Raw genomic sequence first — 20,335 nt, forward strand, 5'->3', positions numbered from 1 at the left:
TGTATTTGAGATGCTAAAAAATACACTTCTGCACCCTCAATCTTTGTTAAGTAATTTGTTAGTCTATTCCATTATTTCCCACAATTGTTTAAAAATATACATAAATATAGGGCTAAGGCTTCTGTGGCTAAATATCTCTGTGAAATTCTGGAATGAGTACACTAAAGCTATGTTTTTAGCATGGACGTTAATAATGAATACCATTAGTCTCCAGGAGGACACTTTTGCAAATGGCCATTGTAATGTATGCATAACTCACGGGTCAGCTGGGGTTGTCTTGTATCTCAATTCCTAGGTAGCATTGTCCCACAATCTGAATTCTCATTCTTTGCATTCTGAAATTGTAATGCCTATTACCAAACTTTGATAAGCCCTAGATTGGAGACATGACAATGGCAAGTTTGGGAATCTGAAGTAGTATTGTAAACATTCTTTAAGAAAAAGTAGTACAAAATTAGTAATACATAATAAAGTACCAAGATTAATATTTGCTAGAAAGGAAAAAAGAAATAAAAAACCATAATGCACATTTAAAATGATGATAAATTTCACAAACATAACAATGTCCAGATAAATAGTATTTACAGTAATTGTGTAAAACATCTTCTTTATACTTATAATTTAATCTATATGATTTTAGTATTTTTTATTAACTATTTATAAGAAATATAAATGTTAGTCTCCTGGCATGGTTAGATAAAATTTTACTGGTTAATTTGGTGGTGTTTTGAAGGTTTAAAAATTCTGGTTTTTTTTTTGTGGGTTTTTTTTTTTTTCAGTTCTGGGGTTTCAACTGAGGTCTTTGCATGCTCTACCACTTAAGCTATGCCCCTCACCCTTTTTGCTTGAGTTGTTTTTTCAAATAGACTTTTATTTTTACTCAGGCTGACCTGGACCATGATCCTTCCATTTATGCCTCCATTGTGGCTAGGAAGACAGGTGCAGGGCCGCACCTGTCTTATACATTGAGATGAGGTTTTACAAAACTTTTGCCTGGGCTAGTTTTGAAACACAATCCCCCCAAGTCTGTACCTCTATAGTGGCTGGAATTAAAAATTGCTTTTAATTAGCAATTCATTCATGATAATATCATAGAAATTTTTAGGATAATTGTCAAGTTCGGATAATCCTCTATCATATTTCTTTTATATATGAACTATAGTATTTAGTGTTCCAAGTTTTCTTGATTGTTGATCAATATTGCTATTCCTGGAATTGACACTCACTCATCAGCTACTTTCTCTCCAATGTCTTTTTTGAAGTATAATATTATGTTTATGAATGCTGAATTTATTGATGCAAAGTAACACGAGGTATGTTGTGTGTTACCTTGATTTCTTAGTGTTCACTATGATTAACAACTCTACCTATATGATCAACTTTCTAGTCACTACTCATTTTGGTTACCATTTAGTTTTATTTATGCTACCAGCTTATTTATTCAGTATCTAACAAATGGATTGCTTTGTCTGTGTGAATTTATAAATTCAAGTGCTCTTTAGTAATAACTTTTAGAAAAAGAATTTTAGATAATTAAGACACAATGCATTCTTCAACATCAAGAAAAGAAACCCATGCCACCTGGAAGTATAAATTGAGGCCAGAAGAAATATACCATTGAAATGTCAAATTTTAAAGTTGTGACAAGAATATCAATGCTGCTTTTTAAGAATAGAATAAAAATTTAAGATAACCAGCATTACCTATTTTCTTTAGTCATACAAACTTATTTACAAAATAAAGTATTTTATCTAAGACCCTAAGGTTTTAATACTTATTGTTTGAATTTGTAGAACATAACCTTTAGAAACAAATGGTTTCACTTATTATTTATGTTATATAACAATTTTCTAACTAGAAACTCCAATTGATGAGAGCACAAATATTGGCTATTTTTTTCCTTAATAAGTGAATCCCTAATTTTTATTTTTCTTACTTCTTACTTATTTAGAAGGAATAAGTGATGGTTCTAAGTTAGTGCTTATTTTAAAGTAGTATATATGAGTATTCTCCATTTATAGATTTTTGTCTTGTTAATGTAATGTAATGTCTTGTAAGGTAATGTAACGTTCTGTCTTGTTAATGTAATGTAATGTAAGTTGTCTTAGCTGATATTTTATTTGAATGTTTTAATTAATATTACACTATATGCAAATAAAATTGTTCTATACTTTCTTTTTTATGTTCTCATTGTCAGGTTTTGGTATCAGGGTTATAAATTTTCCAATACACTGCAACAGACCAAGCTGTGAGACAAAATTTTCACCTCCCAGTGTGAGGAACTGGACAGTAGATTCCCCAATGTGACAGACCAGCATCGGACAAGACAACCTTTCATTCCTTGTACCTCAGAGACCTGTGACAAGGGACCATCATGAGAGAGGGCCTCCTGATTGAGACCAAAGTACTCAGTGGGTCTTGAAAACACATTGCAGCTCAATGTGTCTTGAGATACCTGTTCACAGTATATGACGGGGGTAGCCATGACAGGCTCATGAAGAGGAACAGGCTTGGACTTGGAGTGAGCTGAGATGTTGAAGGGAGCTAGGGAAAGGAAAGGTGTAGTGTTGGCAGCCACACCTTTCCTGCCTATGGTAAATTTCAAAAACAAAGCACCTAGTCTCAGCTGGCAGAGAGCTCAGGTTACAAAAGCTGCTTTCAAACAATCTTTGAAACAGAGCAATCCAGGGAATTTGAAAAATCACAGCTCCAGTCATAGTGTGGGCATGGGAAACTGTCACCAGACACACAGAGAGGGAGATGTTTTGACAGGGGCAATCTGAAAGACCTAGAGGTTGATAGCTCTACCCTATTCAGTGAAAACAGCTCCATTAACTAAGAACAACTTCAAAAATAAAGCACCAAGCCTCCACTGACTGACAGATCAGGTTACAGAAGCTGCCTGCCTGCAAACTGCCTGTAGACAAGCAAGTTTTGAAACAGAGCAACTCTTGGGATTTAAAGGATCTCACTCAGATTGGTAAATTCAGGGACTCACAGCTAACACCCATGTGAAGACTGCCACCAGAAGCAAACTTAGGGAAGGAGTGGTTTTAAAGAATGCAACCTAAGAGCTTGATGCAGAAACCTGATAGAGCCAAGAGGTCAGCAGCCCCACCCTATCCAGTGACAGTAGCTCCATTAAGTCCCCATTCACAGAAGGAGTGGCCCCTACCCTCAAATCTCTCCATATTTCAACAGAAAGTATCCCTCCCATATCTTTGGTGACTGGCAGTCCCAAAACAACTCCTTTGGCAAAACACTTTGTTAAGAGAATTGTCTTAGAGTATGTCAACCATGTGGTTGACATGTAGTCTGAGCTGCCTTTCTCTCTCTTCTTCCCATCCCCATCTCAACCTTAAACCAGAAATTTCTTTAAACTAAGAATTTCCTCTATTTACAAAAACATCACTGAGGTGAAGCCTGGCAGGCCAATAACATCCAGAAGTACAACAATCCTGCTTTCTTGAAGCTCTTCCCATAACCACCATGGCAAGAGGGACTAACTTGGACAAAACACAGAAAATATTAACAGTTCTGTCCAGTGAGAAAAATAGTTTTTCTTTTCATTTTGTTTTCATTTGGTTGTTTCTTCCTTTTTATCTTTCTTGGTTTGTTGTTTTTTTTTTTTTAATTTTGGATTCTTTGTCAAAATCTTTTTTTCTTTATTTCTTAAACTTTTTTCTTCTTATTTCCCAAACCATTCTCTATTTTTCTGTCATACCTATCTAGCACTCTCCCATATTAGGGTCTCTTAGACCTACCTCCTTTTTGTTCTATCTTCTTACTGTCCTCCCTGCCTCACATCCATCTCCTATATTATTCAACTTCCAACCTTTATACCTTTCAACCAGTGTTGAAACAAGAGTTTTGTTCTTACACAGCGTTAATTGGAAGACAGATCAGGGTTCTAATTATACCTTCTTCATTCAAAAATTTGGTTTAATCCTGAACTATTGACTTTGTTACTGCAGTAATTTCTTGAGATATGCCAGGAAGTAATAGAGAAACATAACCAAACAGCTATGCAAATCAGAGCATAGAAATTTAAATATAAAAAACCAAGGCAGTGTTTCTTCTTCAAAACCACACAACTTAACAACTGAATTGAAAGATAATGAATTCACTGAAATGTCTGAGACAGAATTCAACAGGCTACTGCTAAAAATGATCAATGACTGCAATGAGGATTCAAATAAGCAGATAAGTGAAGTTAGGAAGTCAATTCAAAATTTAAAAAAGAAAGTTAGCAACATGAAAGAGAAATTCAGCAAGAAAATGGAAATTATCAAAAACAGCAGATATGTTAGAAATTAAAACCTCAATGAAACAAATAAAAACCACAATGGACAGTACTATCAGCAGACAGGATCAAGGAGATACTGCATGCAGACAATCGTAAATAAAAAATGGAATGGTATGATTACAACATACAAGTATAAAGATCAAACCTAAGAATTCATGGAGTAAAACAAAATTAAATGCAAAATAAAGGCATGAGAAACCTATTCAATAAAATTACAGCAGAAAATTTCCAAAGTCTTTGTAATGATAGAGACACCCATACACAGGAGGCATTTCAGATAAAGATAACTATGCAGGAAGATTCCTTGTGTTGTTTCCATGTATATATGTATTACAACCCCAACTGACTCATCTCTACCAGTCCTCTTTATTCCTCCCTAGTCCCCTTTCTGGGGTGACCCCAGCCAGTTTTATTAGGGAGAACATGCAGCTTTTGAAAAGCCAAATTTCATACAAAGGTAAACACATAAGAATCACCTCAGTCTCTCAGCACAAACCCTGAAATCCAGGAAAGCATAGAGCAATATAATTCAAATTCTGAGAGAGAACAACTGCCAACCAAGAATACTTTATCCAGCATAACTTCCTTCACTTTCAACGGAGAAGTAAGGATCTTCCAGCATAAGGATAAACTACAGCAATTCATGTCCACCAAGTCTGCATTACAAAAATTACTCAAGGGACTATTTTACGTAGAAGAGAAAGGAAAACAATCACAAGCAAAAGAAGGCAGCAAAGAATAAAACTCTAAGGGTAACTGATAAACTCACAAGAGCTAGGAAATTATCAAGTATGACCATCTCAGTAAACCAGCAAAACCTGAAGATGAATAATGCCAAAAGTAAAGAACAATCAACATGAGACTCACCCTTGGTGGAAAAAGCAATAGAAACCTAGGAATAAGTAAATACTTCTTCTGTATATGGACTTAATTTTCCAATCAAAAGACACAAATTGTCTGATTGGATGAAAAAGCAAAAGTCAACAACCTATTGTCTGCAAGAAACACACCTTACAACCAAACACACAGAAAAATTAAAAGTGAAAGTTTGGAAAAAGATATACCAGGCATGTGGAAATTGAAAGCAAGCAGAAGTAGCTATTCTCTTATCAGCCAAAACAGAGTTTAAGCAAAAATCAGTCAGAGAAGATAAAGAAGGTCACTACATACTAATAAAGGGAATAACCCAATAAGATGCTATAATAATCCTAAATACATATAGACTGACTATTGGTGTTCCATGTTCATTAAAAAAAACAAAAACACTTCTGATTATAAAAGAACAGATACAGTAATGAAGAGATATCTCAACACTCCACACTCATCAATAGAAAGAACATTCAGACAAAAAATAATTCACAAAGATATCCTAGAAGTAAATAATACTATGGACTTACCAGACAAATTTATAGACTATTCCATCCTACTGTAGCAGCCCATGGAACTTTCTCCAAAGCAGATCACATTCTAGGTCTTAAAGCAAATCTCAACAAATACAATCCCCTGTAGGATAGATCCAAGATGGTGAGGGAGACAGAGCTGCAGACCTGTGAGCTCCTGACCCAGAGACCCTGCTGAGAAGCTGGAGACATGCCTGGCTGAGGTAAAGCACCAGGGAGAGCCAAAAACACAGCACTCTAAACACTTAGATCATGGAAGTCTTCTCCATGCCAGGATCTAATAAAAGAAGAGCCAGCATGCCAAATCCCCGGCCCATAGGTCTGCAGAGCTGCTGCTCCATTCTGCCAGGCTCTCCGCTCCTCAGGCAGTGCCAGACCTATGCAAGGTAGGATCCCCATCTCTAGGGCCATGCTGGATCCACACACCACTGGGATACCCACCCCTCAGCTGTGCTGCCAGATCCACGACCACTGGGATCTCCACCACCTGTCCGCACCGGGCCCCAGCCTGGAGCTGGTTCCACAGCTCCCCGGGATATCTGTCCCCCCAAGCCTAATGCCATTCAGGCTCTGCTGAGCCCCAGCTACGCATAGGACAACCTTATCCCCACCCCTCAGACTCCTATCCATCAGGACATGCCGGGCTCCAGCTCCGTGTGCAACACCTGGAGCCCAGCCCAGCTGGGACAGGCAGCAGCCTTGTGAGAGACAGCTGCATCCACCAGTGCATGAGAAACCCCGCCCCTCAGGCAGAGCTGGCCCCAGCTCTACAGGCCTTCCAGATAACCACTCCACCAGGGTCCTGCTCAGACCGCCACTAGAGGTTTCCAAGTGTACCTAAAAGACACACACAGACTGGACTGGACACTAAAGAAGTAAAAACAGCTGCACTTGCAATCCTACTCTTCCAGAACTGGTGATTTTTTTTTTTTTCTTTTTCTCTCTTCTTTAAGAGCTTGGCAACCTGGTTTGCTGTTTGATCACCCAGCATCTCTCCCATTTTTTTTCTCTTTCTTTTTTTCCTCTCTTCTCTCTTCCTTTTATCTTTCCTTCTCTTTCTCTTTTTTATCCTTCTCTAAAGATTTTGTTAGTATTAATATTGTAACCTGGGTAACACTAAATTACACATAGCACAGGGACAGAAACTACCAAATGGAAATATGGGAATAAGAAAAAGGGATGGAAAATGTTCTCCCTCCAAAAATAAAGTAGCACAGGATTTAGAGTGAAAAGAAGAAAACACCCAGATACAGACTCCAAAAAAACAAAGATAAACTATACCAAGGAACCCAATGAAGACCACAAGAACACACTGAAAGAAGAAATTCTACAAGTAATTCATGACAATTTCATAGAGATGTTACTAGACATGGTCAACTAAAACATACAGGAGGCACTCAAGAAATTCCAAGACAACAAAACTAAGGAATATGAGATGACACAAAAAACAAATAAATGAAATCACAGGAGCCCTAAACAAACACCAAACTGAAACAAAAATCACCATATGCAGAGATATAAATGAATTAAGGGCAAAAATTGACAATATTAAAGAAGTAACCCATGATTAGGAAAACCTCAGAAAAAAGAATGAAACAGAAATACAAAACAAAATGGAAGGCCATTCTAGCAGAATACAACAAACATAAGAAGAATCTCAGAACTTGGAGATAAAATGGCAATTAAAGGAAAAACTGAAGAAGTATTAGTTAAACAACTCAAGACCTGTGAAAAGGAAATACAAGAACTCACTGACTCCATCAAAAGACCAAACCTGAGAATCATGGGTATTGAAGAACTCCTAGAAAACAAGAACAAGCAAATCCCAAACCAAGCAGAAGGAAAGAAATAAAAAAGTAATTATTATTTTGTTTCAATGAAATAGAAACAAAAAAAAACATACAAAGAATCAATGAACAAAAAGGTGATTCTTTGAAAAATTAAATGAGATTAACAGCCCCCTGACAAACCTGACTAAAATGAGGAGAGAAAAAACACAAATCAGTACAATCAGAAATGCAAAAGGGGAGATAACAATAAACACCATGGAAATCCAGGGAATCATCAGAGACTACTTTGAGAACCTATACTCTAGTAACTGAAAATCTTGAAGAAATGGACGGATTTCGAGAAATTTACAACCACCCAAAACTAAACCAAGAGGATATTAATCACTTGAATAGATCTATAACACAAAAAGAAATTAAAGCAGAAGTTAAGAGTCTCCCAAAAAAGAAAAACCATGACCTAATGGATTTTCTGTTGAATTCAATCAGATGTTTAAAGAACTAATACCAACTCTCCTTAAACTGTTCCATGAAATAGAAAGGGAAGGAACACTGCCTAACTCATTTTATGAAGCCAATATTACTCTCATCCCAAAACTAGACAAAGACACCTCCAAAAAGGAGGACTACAGGCCAATTTCCTTAATGAATATTGATGCAAAAATCCTTAATAAAATAATGGCAAACCAAATCCAACAACACATCAGAAAGATCATACACCATGACCAAGTCAGCTTCATCCCATGGATGCAGAGGTGGTTCAACATACAAAACTCTATAAATGTAATACAGCACATCAATAGAAGCAAAGACAAAAACCACTTGATCATCTCAATAGATGCAGAAAAAGCCTTTGACAAGATCCAACACCACTTCATAATAAAAGCTCTAAGAAAACTAGGAATAGAGGAAATGTACCTCAACATTGTAAAGGCTATTTATGACAAACCTACAACCAACATCATACTTAGCAGTGAAAAACTGAAACCATTCCCTCTAAAATCAGGAACAAGACAAGGGTGCCCACTATCCACAGTCCTATTCAACATAGTACTAGAATTTCTAGCCAGAGCAATTAGGCAAGAAGAAGAAATAAAAAGAATACAAATAGGTAAAGAAACTGTGAAAATGTCCTTATTTGCAGATGATATGATCCTATACCTTAAAGACCCATAAAACTCTACCCAAAAACTCTTAGACACCATAAACAGCTACAGTAAGGTGGCAGGATACAAAATCAACCTACAAAAATCATTAGCTTTTCTATACACCAATAACAAACAAACTGAGAAGGAATATATGGAAACAATTCCATACACAATAGCCTCAAAAAAAAATCAAATACCTAGGAGTAAATTTAACAAAAGATGAATGACCTCTACAAGGAGAATTACAAACCTCTGAAGAAAGAGATCGAGGAAGACTATAGAAGATGGAAAGATCTCCCATGCTCATGGATTGGTAGAATCAGCATAGTAAAAATGGCTATACTACTGAAAGCAATCTACATGTTTAATGCAATTCCCATCAAAATCCCAATGACTTTCATCGCAGAGACTGAAAAATCTATTCTAAAGTTCATTTGGAAACACAAGAGACTGCAAATAGCCAAGGCAATACTCAGCAAAAATGTAATGCTGGAGGTATGACAATACCTGACTTCAAACTATATTACAAAGCAATAGCAATAAACACAGCATGGTACTGGCATAAAAACAGACATGAAGACCAGTGGAACAGAATAAAAGATCCAGATATGAATTTACACAACTACACTCACCTCATTTTTGACAAAGGTGCCAAAAACATATGATGGAAAAAGGCAGCTTCTTCAACAAATGTTGCTGGGAAAGTGGTTATCTATCTGCAAGAACCTGAAACTAGATCCATGTCTATCACTCTGTACTATTAACTCAAAATGGATCAAGGACCTCAATATCAAACCTGAAACTCTGAAGTTACTACAGGAAGGAGCAGGAAACACTCTGGAACTAATAGGTATAGGCAAGGACTTCCTCAATACAACCCCAGCAGCTGAGCAACTAAGAGAATGGATGGACAAATGCAACTTCATAAAACTAAAAAGCTTCTGCACAACAAAAGAAATGATCTTTAAACTGAAGAGACCACCCACAGAATGGGAGAAAATATTCGCCAGCTAAATGTCAGACAAGGGACTGATAACCAGAATATACAGGGAACTTAAGAAACTAAACTCTCCTAAAATCAATGAACCAATTAAAAAATGGGCAACTGAACTTAATAGAAGTTTCTCAAGAGAAGAAATTCAAATGCAAAAAAGCACATGAAAAAATGCTCTCCATCTCTAGCCACAAAAGAAATGCAAATCAAAACCACACTGAGATTCCACTTCACCCCTGTTAGAATACACATCATTAAAAACACCACTAACAACAGGTGTTAGTGAGGATGTGGGGGAAAAAGGAACCCTAATACACTGCTGGTGGGAATACAAGCTGGTACAACCACTCTGGAAAAAAATTTGGAGACTTCTATAAAATCTAAACATAGATCTGCCATATGATCCAGCAATCTCACTCCTGGGGATATACCCAAAGGAATGTGACACAGGTTACTTCAGAGGCACCTGCACACCCATGCTTATTGTGGCACTATTCACAACAGCCAAGTTATGGAAACAACCAAGATGCCTCACTATTGATGAATGGATCAAGAAAATATGGTACTTGTACACAATGGAATTTTATTCAGCTATAAAGGAGAATGAAATCTTATCATTTGCAGGTAAATGGATAGAACTAGAGAACATCATTCTGAATGAGGTCAGCTAAGCTCAGAAGGCCAAAAATCATATGTTCTCCCTCATGTGTAGACTTTAAATCTAGCGAAAATGCAGCAATGTGGTTGGACTGGGACCACATGACAAGGGGGGAGCACATATGGGTGATACAGAAATAGATAGAAAACCCAAAACATAAATAATAACAATAATAATAATCCCCTGTATCTTAATAGACCATAATGTAAAAATTTAGAAATCAATGGCAAAGAAAAACTACAAAAAACATTCATACCCATGGAGAATGAACAACATACTTTTGAAAGATCAGTAGGTGATTTAAGAGATTAGAAAGGATATTAAGAAAATCCTACAATCAGATGAAAATGAGACCACAATGTAGCAGACCCTCTGGGACACAGGAAAGGCAGCCTTAAGGGGGACATTTATAGTCATGAGCACCCACATGAGAAAGTCAGAGCGATCTCAAAAAATCAATCTAATGATGTACCTAAACTCATAAAAAATTAAGGTAGAAATTAATGAAATGAAGACCAAAAGAATGATACAAGGAATCAATGAAACAAAATCTTAACTCTTTAAAAAAATAATGAAGATCGAAAAATCGTTGGCCAAACTAGCCAAGAGAAAGAAAAGACTCTAAAAAAATCAGAGATGAAAAGGGGGATGCTGCAATATACACCAATGATATCCAGAATATTGTAAGGGAATATTTTGGAAACCTGTATTCCAGAAAACTGGAAAACCAGCAATAAATAAATTTACACACACACACACAGAACATAATTATGATAGTTGGTCTGTTGGAAGGGATGAGGGGGAGACAGGAGGGGAAAAGTATATGATAGAAAGTGAATAATATCAAAATGTATTGCATCTGTGTATGAAGATAGCATAACAACATGCACTGAAAATCTGCCGAATAATAAAGAGAGCAGTGAAAAAGAGTAAGTAATTGAGTGGGTTAATTTGATTAAAGTACAATATATACATTTGTGAAATATCATGGTAAAACTCCACTTAACAATCAATATACACTTTAAACAATGAAGGACATGAAGGTAAAACAGGTCCTGTCTATGGGTGGGTACCAGTGGGATGGAGGAAAGCAAATGGAGGGGTGATGAAAGGCAACTATGGTCAATGTGCTTTTTAAACCTATATGAAAATGAATAATGAAACCTGATGTAATTGTTCTAAGAAGGAGGGAGGGGAATGAGGAAGAATGATGGAGGGGGTAAATCTAATTAAGATACATTATAACCATATATGTAAATAAGACAATGATCTTCCTGTATAACTAATATCTGTTAATAAAAATGCTAAAAAAATAGACTCGGACATTTTCTATTTCTAGTAATATAGTACACTAATGCTGCAAAAACCAACTCTTTCAGAAATTTTAGATGCAATATGTGATTTTATTACATACATAGCGGCCAGCAGAGTCTCAGCAATTGCTACTCTCTAAAAGCAACATAGAATTTGATCTATTGGTGTAGGATTTTATGTAATATTGCACAGGAACAAATTTTACAGCAACAGTAATATGGCAATGGGTGAATTACCACGGTATTCACTGGCCTTATTGCATGATATACAACTCAGGAACCCTCCAGTCTGGAAGATCATTGAATGGCTTTTTGGAGGTGCATCTGAACTCCCAGCTTAGAAATAACACTAATAAGTTGAGGCCCATCTGCAATGACATACAACATGTATCAACCAATGTTTTGCTGTCTCCAGCAAGTACAATACATGAAACTTGAACCCCCTATGTTAGTCAGCATTCTGTTACTATAACAAAAAATTAACTTACATACAAATCAACTTAATAAATCAATACAAATAACTTATTTTTCATTATAGGCAAGAACATACCCTTGAACAAAAAACATCTGTGTTAAAATATCCATAATTTAAGAATATCGTAACCATTTAGTAATCGGAAATAATAATTATATATGAATATATGTTTGTTATATCTATAAGGAGCAAGTGTTCACAATTTCCCATTTCTTACTCTCAAACTTTAGACATGACTTTGTAACTATGAAATTCTATCTCTTAAAAATCTCCTAAAATTTTTTCTTGAAGACTTTGTTTACCTACCTTTATTTTCTTTCATTTCCAGTTGACAAATGTACATCCTAACTATCTTCATTGAATCTTATTTGTGAGTTGTGAATAACTATAGGATTAGTAATGGTCAACTGGGGAATTACATCACTGAAGACAGAGTGCCCTTTGTAGCCATTATCAGTAGAGTCAAGAACAGTTTTAGTAGTTCAAATAGTTATTATTTGTCTCAACTAGGAATACAAGAAGCCCAAAATATATACATTCAATAAAAAGATACATTTTCAAGAACATGTCATGTTTAAAAATAGAATCTTAAGGAAAAAAAATACATCTGAAGATAGAAATGAACAAATAAACTGCTGTAGGAATTACCTTTATGAATGCTAGTTATTGAAATGATGGTTTTGTTCAAATATAGAAAGTATGTGAGAGGTTATAAAGAAAAATGTTTCACTAAATCTTATGGCTGTGTAGAATTTATGAAAATCATAGCAATTGCCTAATATGAAAAGAAAAGGGAAGAGGAGAAAGATTTGGAAGAGGGTTGGATAGAACATTTTGTCTTCCAAAAGGACAAGTGACAGGTATTAATGACATTTGGAAGATATTGCCCACTGTTTTTACCTTGGCAAAAACAAGATTTCAGACATAAAACCCCTATATTTAAATAAAGAAATAAATTCTGTGTGCTGTTGATTGCAATGGAAAGGTTTATTGACTCTGGAAATGAGAATTTGTATTAAAAATTAGCTTTCTAGTAATTTTGCAATTGTACTAGGACTTCTACCTACATATTGGCAAAATGTTTAGCATTAAATATATTACTTACAAAAGAATCCATAAAACACCACACTAACCATGAGAAAGCACTAGACAAGCTCCAATTCTACTTCAAAAAAAAAAATGCTCTTCAAACTGTTGAGGTCATGAGAAACAAGCAAAACGAAGAAACTTTCATGGATGCGTGAAAACAAAGGAGATGTTATGACTACATGCTATGTGCTGTCATGGTTTGGACCTTGGAAGAAGAAAAGATCATAGTGGAGTCATTACTTGGAAAAACATATCCAAATAAAGTCTGTAGTTTAGTTTAAAAGCATTGTACCAATATTAATTTCTCAGTTTTGTCAAAAATTATTTTATACATTAGCATCAAGAAAGCCAGCTAAAAAGTATACAGGAACTTTCTGTACCATCCTTGTGACTTTTCTATAGACCTAAAATTATTCCAAAATAAAAGTTTGTGAAATCTTTGTAATAGAGAAACAAATTTAATGGTTTTCCTGGTGACTTATTTCCAGGTCCCCTTTATCATTTAGGACTGGATAATAATGTACTCATTTCATGACTATAACACATTTTATTCATAAGCATTTCACTTTCATCACTCTTGTGGAGGATACAATGATTAGTACCATAACACACCACTCTATACACTTGATGTCAGAGGTAAATCGATAGCATTTGTGCACAGAAAGAGTATACTTGATTACCAAAAGTCCACCCTGTGTTTAATTCAAACCAATATGCCCATGGGAAGAATATTGTAAACTAAATATTCTCAAGAGTTTATAAAACTTTATGATTTTATGATAATTGTGATTACCCAATATTAATCAGTGCATATCTAGTGTTACTTAAGCCACTTTATTTACTGATTTATCTAACAAATACTTAACGAATTCCTACAATGTGCCTGACACTGTTCCAAACACTAGAGATACACCAATAAACAAAAAGATAGCCTTTGCATTGGTGTGCCCATGCTAGTCAGACAGACCCACAGTAAGTAAATACACAATTCGTAATGTCAGGCAATGCTAAGTCCAATCAGGAAATGCCATCAGAGTAGAAGGAAAGGCAACTTTTTCTATGTATATGTGACATTTAACCCGAGACCTGAGTGATATGTGGTAACAAAATACAGGTCATTTCAGGGAAATACATTCCAAGCAGAGAAATGATGGAGTTGGAAAAAAAATCATAAAACAATGCCTATCATGATGTAAGAATGATAAACAAATCACTGATTAAACATAATAATGTGACTGGTTAGTGCCAACATAATTAATTAGAGAAAATTCTGATGAAAACCTCCAGAGAGTGAGACCTTGGCTAAAGAACACAGAGTGGGTGGATTTTTCTGGCACTATAAGCTCTTCTGAAGTATTGGATGCTTTGCCTTGTGTATATTTTATTTTGCTAAAATTAAGATATTTTGTTTAATTCTAAGACTTCACTTGGTACTCCCATACTTTTGCTCCATTATAATTATCTCGCCAAATTTATACTTACTGGGAATGGGGCCATGTCAGTGAAAAACACCAAATTTTAAAATAAAAATTGACCATCCATACTACAAATTTTGCCACATTAGTTGTATATGTTTTCCTTTCTGCTCTCTCTTTGCCAGGAACAGTCCTTCAGTCATGAATATGCCCAGTATCCTATATCCACTTCCTATTCTTCAATCCTACTTATTCTTACCTCCGTCCAAACGTCTGAAAGAATTTGTATCACAATTCTTATTCCTCATCAGAACAAGCAACATAAAACACAGCTTCAATTCTTAAACATATTGTCTGGCTAAGAATTTAAGACAAATTCTGAACACATTGTGAATACATCAAAATACACATTTTCCCATGTCACAGAAGTGTCTTAAAGAGTTCTGTGGCAGAACAGTTGGTAATCATCCATGCAAAATAATCACAAGAAAATATGATAATAAGTTCAAAATATATCTAGCATGATACATTTTTGTCAGTTGTACATGTACTGTTTTCTATGTAACTCTTTTGAAAATAGTACTTTGGAGAAATTTGTCATAAGCTTTCACAATTAATGTGTCAGGTTGACATGAATAAATAATACAAAGCATACAGCCAGCCTTGCTGTTTTGATTCTGTGTCAAAGGCATTATCAAACTGCCTGCAGTACAATTTTAGATATTATCTTTCTTACAAAGTGGGAGCACATCTTTTGCAGATGCTTTCAGATATTAATTGATGGCAATGTGTCTTTTTTTTTAATAGTGATTAATTTGAATTACTTAAACAAGGATAGGGCTGGGCATGGTACATACCTGTCATCCAGCTATTCAGGTGACAAAAATAAGAGGATAGGGGTTCAAGGTCATCCTGGCAAAGTTAGCACAAGACACTATCTAAAAAGCAGACTAAAAGTGAGAAAGAACTGGGACTTATAGAGCACTTACCCAGCAAGCATTAGGCCCTGAATTCAATCCCTGTTGTCCAAAAAAAAAAAAAAAGATAAATAACTTTTCATTAAATCAAAAATCAAAGGGTTGCCAGGGACAGGTGGCTCATGCCTATAGTCTTAGCTACTTGGGAAGCTGAGATTGGGAGGATCATGGTTTGAGGCCAGTCTGGGTGTGAGACCAGTTTATGAGATCCCCATCTCCAAAATAACTAGAGCAAGATGAACTGGAGGTGTGGCTCAAGTAGAAGAGCACCTGTTTTGCAAGTGCTAAGCTCTGAGTTCAAACCACAGTCCCACCAAAAACAACAACAAAAAAAAAATCAAAGGGTTTTAAATAGTTTCTCTTTTTTAATATCCTTTAAATAAGTTTTAATATCCCTTAAATTTTTAAGTACTCCTTAAAATGGTTTTGGTAACTATCCCTTTTTTCTCTTTCCTAATATGCAAAATTAACATTGCATATTTACTTCCAGATGTTGTTGATCAAACATAATGTCTTTAATTTAGTTACATCTACTTTAGCTTTTACTAATTGCATTCAAGTAAAACAATCAAATAGTTGAAAGAGAAATTGATAGTAACTGGAAATTGTCAACATAGAAAAGTTAGTGTCTTTATTCAGTAAGGTCAAAAAGAAAACTATTTTTATCTATTTGGTGCAAGCTACAGTATTTCATTTTGTTTTAAACAGCAATCATTGTAAGTGTACATATGATTTGTGTAAAAATGACTGGATATTAGTATTCATATTTCATATTTTTAACAACATGAAATTATGTATAAATAGATATAGTATATAATCAGTGATAGCATTGTCACTTCTAGGAAATTCACATGCAAAGTATTGTGAAATTATTTTCAAAGTGCCTAAAATATGCAAATGTAATTTAATGAAGACATTCATTTATTCATCAAGCATATATTATACATCAACCATGTGTCAGGCATTAGTCAATGTGCTACTAATTCAAATGACATGGGGCCAAGTCCAATGTCACAAGCTATTGGAACCAACAAAAGAATGTCTTGACAGAGGAGAGGTTTTCTAAAATGAGCTTTTGAGAACTGAATGAGAAGGAAATAGCTTCCAGGCAAAAGAAGTCAGGAAACATAACTCCTGCAGTTGCATCATTCACCTGTGTCAGAGAGGTCATGGAGGGTGAATTTAAGAGAGCTTTAAAATGGAAAAGTCAGAAATCATGCATGGAAAACTGAACAAAAACACCTTTACATAAGATGATAAAAAGCATAAACAGGAGCCCAGTACAGAGGTGTATACCTGTAATTCCAGCATTTGAGAGGTGGAGTCTGGAGGATCTCAAGTTTGAAAGCAGACTGTGCTACGTAATGAGACCCTGTCTCAACATGACGTGATGTAATGTAACATAACATGACACATTAGTTTAAACATTATTATCTTTCTAGGAACTGGAATTGTATTGAAGATATTTAGCAAGAATTTAGTTTATAATATTCCAGAGCCTTCTAGGACCAAGGAAAGAATAAAGACTTACTTACCTACATACATAAATCACTTTACTTCTTTTTATAGTAAATCAGTTATTCCTCTTACAGAAAGTCACTTAATGCTACTTCTTCTTGTCATTTTCTCCTAATTATTATTTTTGTAGTATAAACTAAGATAAGAATGTGCCTTCTTTTTTTCCATATTTATTATTACTTTTTACTAAACTATTTTTAAAATTTTTGATGTATTTTTTTCCCTTTATTTTTATTGTTGTGCTAGGTGGGGGTACATTGTGGCCTTTATAAATGTTCTTATAATATATCAAATATACTATACTTGAATTCACCCTCTCCTCATTCTCCTTCATCCCTCTCTCTTCCCATTCCTGGAATAGTTTCAACAGGTTTCATCTTTCCATTTACAAGCATGTACACACGTATTCAAACCATGCTCACCCTCCCATGCCCTTTCCCCACCTCTGTCCTCCCACTAGTACCAACCCTGCCATGCAGGACCTGTTCCCCCCTCTTATTCTCTGATTTTGTAAATGAAAATAAAATGACATTTTTGTTTAAGATAGCTACACAGGGACTTCCCTTGTGACATTTCTATATATGTATATATATATACATCATACATACATACATACATATATATATATGTATGTATGTATGATATAACCTAAATTGGTTCCATCTCCTCTATTTTTCTTCTTTCTACCTTACTTCTCTTTTTATGGTGGCTTCAATGGGTTTAAAAACTGTACATCAACAATATTCAGGAAAGTATCTTTCTTTAAAATCATGATTGGTAGCACCCAAAGTCACTCCCAGTTCAACTACCTCTTCCTAAACATGATTAATCGAAATCTAAATTTTGGCATAAGAAAATAATATAGCATTTGCAATTTTCTAGCCACCTTTCTCTTCATTTAAGGATCTAGAAACCGAGGGTAACAACTCTATTTCCCCAAGTCTAAAATTCTAGAATTTCTGAAACAGGAGAATTTTACTGTGTGTAAATTATACCTCAGTAAAGCTGTCTCCTAAAAAATAAGCCCTACTCTATGGGCATACATAGATTCAAATAAAATTTCAAAGAAAATTTTCTAGATAGAAATGATAAATAGGCAAAGTACTTTAGGTAAGATTTTGACATTTTCATGTTATTATTTATTCTTTTTATATCTCTGCAACTAAGCAGAGATAAGAGAATTTAGGATTTCCATGAAGGGATAACGAAACTCAGAGGGATTAATACTCTTGCCTTATGTTGCACAGTCAATAGCAATAAAGTATGGTCTGTTAAATCAGCCTTTTAAATCCAGTGCAGGGCACTTTCAAGTACATCTCCCATCCTCTGTCCTACCCCATACAACAGGCAAAGTAGAGCAAGAAGTTTCATTTCTCAAAACTGAAGAACAACACAGACTCAATTTAAAAGACCAGATACATACATATGCTTATACTTCCTGTAAGTATTCTTTTTCTTTTTTCATTTCTAAAAATGCATAACAGAATCCTTCTCATAGGAATTTGTATTATAAGAGACAAATGAGGTTATATGCATGCTAGTCCAAGCAACAGCTAGCAGCCAGTCAACAGACATTTGTCCCATTGTACACTGGCTGTCTCCTGACATTGCTCCATTTTATGCCACTCAAATCTAGCTCCCTCTACAGGTAGGAGGTGGCATAGCAAAGGATATACAATGGCCCTTAGGGAACAATTGAGCTTCTAGAAGCTTCACTTTTACTTTTTTAGGGGTTTGGGGCAGTACTGGAGATTGAATTCAGGGACTTGTGCCTGCTAATAAAGCTCTCCACCATTGAGCCATGCCACCACATTTTTTGCTTTAGTTTTTCATCTACGGCTTCTGGCTCTAACCACGATACTCGTACCTCTGCCTCCTGAGTAGCTGGAATTATGGTCCTGACTTGTACTCATAGTTTTGGAAAGATGCTAAATAATTTAAATGATTAGTGATTTTAATGTTATGAAAATAAAATCGGACAAGTAAAGAAATAAAAATAAGGCTGATACAAACTTTTAGGATTTGAAAAAATTCCAGTCTTGTAAGTCACTCTGAGCAATACTGGTGTTTCCCACGCTGTGCTGGCATTTTGGCGGAAAGGTCTGAGAAGAAACAAGAGGAAAAATTTAAAACATACTACATATAACCACTCTGGAAAATTCTTGGCAGTGTCTGCACTGAGCATATGCTTACATGAGGTCTCAACCATTCCATTCCTAGGCATATGCAAACAGAGAAAAATGACACTCAGTTACATGTTTATAGCAATACTCCCTGCTATATCTCCAAATTCAGAATGCCCACAAGAATATAACTGATAAACTATGGTGTGTCCACACAAGGAAGGCTACAGAAGTGAGAATCGATGATCTAAGCTCTACGCAGCCCAGAAAGGAAAATCACAAACCTGAAACTAAATGGTGCTGCCTAGACACCAAAGACTACATACAAATGGCCTGACTCAAACTTATGTAAAGACCTAAAACAAGCAAAACTAACCTAGGACAGTACAAGCCAGGATAATGGTCACTCCTGGGAAGGAAGAGTGATAACAAGGAGGTGCAAAGGAAGTGCTGGCAGCTGATTTTGAGCAGTTTCATGAGCTGGTACCAGGGACATGTGCTATTTAGTTTGGAAAATTCCCTGCAAGGCACACTCACAATAAGCTCACTTTTCTCCACGCTATTGTTTAATCAAAGTGGTAATTCTTATTAAAAGCAAACATGAAGGATCTGTCATAAAACTCCATATATTATTTTCCCATTATGTTTAGATATGGTGATTGAAAATAATAGTTTTTATGAAACTAGACAAACAACATTAACGGCTGAGAACTTTTTGTTAGGGAAACACCACTTGCAAAAGAAAGCTTATGAAAGAGAGTCTCACCTTCAGCAAGCAAAGTTTAATGACAAGCTAAAGCTGCCAGGCTGCCCATGAGAGTGGTGCAGCAGCTGACTCAGGCAGGTGGGTTTTTATATACACTTTGCACGAGAGAAGGAGGAAGTGGGTGATGTGAAAATTTACTGAGGTTGTTGGAGCAGAAAGTTCTCAATTGAGCAAGGGGTCTCTGGTGCATACCTTCTGAGAATTGACAGTTGTTTTCTTTGAGGTGTGTTTTCCAGGAGCAGAGGGGTGGTTTTATCATTAACCAGAGGGCAAATGGAGATCAGAATGGAGACCAGCAGGACCCAAGGTGGAGGCACTTTTGTCTGCATAGTTCTACTACTTTTAATAATGAAAATATGTATGGAT

General features: G+C 35.5%; 1 long non-coding RNA gene across 1 annotated transcript; it reads right to left on the minus strand.

The window, feature by feature from the left end:
• Window positions 1-11,554: 11,554 nt before the first annotated feature.
• LOC141410736 (uncharacterized) lies at window positions 11,555-20,023 on the minus strand. The gene is made up of 3 exons (XR_012435524.1): window positions 19,970-20,023; window positions 19,094-19,182; window positions 11,555-11,974 (listed from the first exon to the last, which is right to left on the minus strand). It is a non-coding gene; the product is annotated as an uncharacterized lncRNA (long non-coding RNA).
• Between the last annotated feature and the right edge of the window lie 312 nt (window positions 20,024-20,335).

The sequence above is a fragment of the Castor canadensis genome, chromosome 9, assembly GCF_047511655.1.
Source record: "Castor canadensis chromosome 9, mCasCan1.hap1v2, whole genome shotgun sequence".
Lineage (NCBI taxonomy): Eukaryota > Metazoa > Chordata > Mammalia > Rodentia > Castoridae > Castor > Castor canadensis.